Genomic DNA, 5,000 nt, shown 5'->3' on the forward strand with positions numbered 1-5,000 from the left:
TCATGTATATACACTCATGTATATTCACTCATGTATATACACTCATGTATATACACTCATGTATATACACTCATGTTTATACACTCATGTATATTCACTCATGTTATTTACACTCATGTGTATATTACACTCATGTTATATACACTCATGTTTATATCTCTCATGTATATACACTCTTGTATATACACTCATGTTTATACACTCTTGTATATACACTCATGTAATATAACACGCTTGTATATACACTCTTGTATATTACACCTCATTGTATTTTCACTCATGCATATACACTCATGCTTATTCACTCATGCATAGACACACATGCATATACACACACATGCATATACACACATGCATATACACACACATGCATATACACACACATGCATATACACACACATGCATATACACACACATGCATATACACACACATGCATATACACACACATGCATATGCACATGCATGCATATGCACACACATGCATATGCACACACATGCATATACACACATGCATATACACACATGCATATACACAACTGTGTTATACACAACATGAATATACAAAAATGCATATACACACATGCATATACACACATGTTATACACTCATGCATATACACACATGCATATACACAAATGCAGTTACACACATGCATATACACACATGCATATACCTCATGCATATACACACATGCATATACCCACATGCATATACCACATGCATATACACACCATGCATATACACACATGGCATATTACAAAACACATGAGCATATGCACACATGCATATACCACACATGCATATACACACATGCATATACTACATGCATATCCACACATGCATATATCACACTTGCTTTTTCAACCTCATGCATATACACTACATGCATTTTCACACATGTTATACCCACTTGCATATTCACCACCTGTATTATACACACCTGTTTATACACAAACTGTATTTACACACATGTATATGCACACATGTATATACACACATGTATATACACACATGTTTATACACACATGTATATACACACATGTACTATTCACACATGTATATACACACAGGTTTATTTACACACATGTATATACACACAAGTATTATACACACGTATATACACACATGTATATACACACATGTATTTACACACCATTGGGTATATACACACATGTATATACACACATGTATATACACACATGTATATACACACATGTATTTACAAACATTGTATATACACAAATGTTGTATACACACATGTATATACACACATGTATATACACACATGTATATACACATCTCTTTTATTGGTATCACATGTATATACAACACATGTATATACACACTGGTATATACACACATGTATATACACACATGTATATACGCACATGTATATACGCACATGTATATACGCACATGTATATACGCACATGTATATACGCACATGTATATACGCACATGTATATACGCACATGTATATACGCACATGTATATACGCACATGTATATACGCACATGTATATACACACAGGTATTTGACACAACTGTATATTTACACACATATATATACACACTTATATATCCACACATACATATGCACACTCAATATATATTCACAATTATTTATGCACACATATATATGCACACATTATACATAAACACATATATATGCACACACATATACCTTACACTCATTTTTATAGTATACACCACACATATTTAATCCACACCATATATCTTACACACATTATATATACACACTTTATTTATACAACACCAAAATATATACCACACATATATATACACACACATATATATATACCGATATATATACACATTATATATACACATATATAAATATATAGCACATTATATCATACACCACTATATAATATACACATATATAATACACATATATATATATACATATATATATATACACACATATATTATATATACACATATATATATACACACATATATATAATACACATATATATATATACACATATATTATCATACACATATATATATACACATATATATATACACATATATATATACACATATATATATACACATATATATATACACAATATATATACACATATATATACACATATATATATACACATATATGTACACATATCATATATACACATATGTATTACACATATACTATATACACATACTTATGTACACACATATATATACACACATATATATACACATATATATTTTCACATATTATTATACATACTATATATATAACACATATACACATATTGTATATATATACTTACATATATACATATTATATATGTATATATATACAGTATACATAAATATTATGTATATTTATATACACACATATATATACAAATATAAATATATACACACACATATATATATACACACATATATGTACATATATTATATGTATATATATACATATATATACATGTGTATATATATGTATATATATATGTATATATATGTGTGTATATATATTGTGTGTATATAATTATGTATATATATGTATAATAATGTGTATATGTGTATATATATGTGTGTATATATATGTGTCTATATATATATGTAATGTGTGTGTATTTATATGTGTATATATATGTTGTGTATATAAATATTGTATATAAATATATACGTTATATGTGTTATATATATGTGTTTGTGTATATATATATATGTGTGTATTTATATATATGTGTTTGTTATGTTTATATTTTATTTTGTGTGTATATATAATATATGTGTGTTGTTGTATATATATTATATATGTGTGTATATATATATGTTTATATTTACTTATATATATAAACATTATAATATCTATATACACACATACATATATATCACGTATCATAGATATATATATATATATATCAGTTATATATATATACATTTAGTATATATACATTACATTTTTTATTATACACAATATCTACACGTATGTATATATACATAGTTATATATATACACATAGTATATATACACTTATATGTATACATTAATATATTTTTTATTATACATATATATCACATTATATATTCATATATATATACATATAAATAGTACATATATAACATACATTATTATATTATACATATATTAGACCACATTTATACACCACATTATAATATTTAATATACACACATTGTATATACACATATATATATACACACATACATTATACATAATTACATAATTATACGACACATATATATACCCGATATATATGTTTTCATAGTACATATATGATATGCATTATACACATATATATACATTTATATATATATATACGTAAATGTTGTATTATATATGTATATATATGTATGGTATATGTATAAATGTATGTATGTATATATATAAATATATATATATGTATAATGTATATAAAATATGTGTATGTATATGTATAAAATATGTGTATGTATATGTATAAGTATATGTATATATTATGTATATAATATATTTACATGTATATTGTATATTATATGATAACATAATTAAATTTTTATGACCATTATAGTTATAATTTATGTATATATGTATATATATATGTATATATATATATGAATATATAAGATAGAATATATATACTATATGTATTACATATAAGTGTAATATATATATTTGTATATATACATACGTTGGTATATATATGTGTATATACATGTTATATATATATATATGTGTATATCTATGTGTATATATATGGTGGTCGGATGGTCACCAGACTGTATTTTCTTCTTTTGCCATAAATAAAATGTTACATCAACTTTAGCGGTGGGACAAAAATCACCAACGGCCCATGCAACGCCGGGTCATTGTGACCTGAGCCACCATGAGTTGCGAGCATGCGTGCCGAGGGCGTGTTGAACCTGAGCCTCAGTCCCCTCATGACATACCTTCACTGCTTTACTATAAATACACAGTTGTTCTGTACTTTGTAACTCATATCTGCCGGAAAGAAAAAGAGGATCACAGTAAGTTGATCGAAATATACAGATCTCTATATCTTCGCTTATTTCTTCTCCGAAAGTGGGTCATCAGTATTATATTACATATATAATACACACCTATATATATATATACATACATATATATACATATTACATACATATATATATACATTACGTTTATTATTTATATATATATATATATATACGTATATTATTATATATATATATATATATATATATATAATATATATATATATTACTATATATTTACGAGGGAGAAATTCGCTAGTGGACAAGCGACATTAATCAGAAGTTATTTTTTATGGACCAATGACCAAGCGGGGCGCTGGTCTTTAAGGCGGTATAGTCATGGCGGGGCCTCTTGTCGTCATGTTACAGCGCAGGGTGGGTTCGAATCCTTGCGCGGGATGGACATAAAATTTATATGTATAATATATATATTACATATAAACATACATATATATTAATATTATATAACATATTATATACATATACTGGTATAACATGATACATACACAGTATTTATACATTTTATACATACATCATATTTATACATATACATATATAATATTTTATATATATAACATACATACATTTATATCATATTACATACTATAATTATATACATATATATACACATGTACGTATATATATCCATTATACATATATATATAAATCAATATATATATAAACACATTTACGTATATATACATATACATAATATATTCTCATATATTAACCCCAAACACAGTAATTATATATACACATATATATATTATTACACATATATATAGTACACTTATGTATTATTATATTACACACAAATATATACACACATATATATACACATAATATATATACACATATATATATACACATTATATATATCCACATTTATATATCTACATCATATATGTACACTTATATATATACACATATGTATACACATTTATATATTACACCATATATTATACACACAAATATATACACACATAT

The sequence above is a fragment of the Oratosquilla oratoria genome, chromosome 23 (assembly GCF_046742065.1).
Source record: "Oratosquilla oratoria isolate Oo_2021 chromosome 23, ASM4674206v1, whole genome shotgun sequence".
In the NCBI taxonomy this organism is placed as follows: domain Eukaryota; kingdom Metazoa; phylum Arthropoda; class Malacostraca; order Stomatopoda; family Squillidae; genus Oratosquilla; species Oratosquilla oratoria.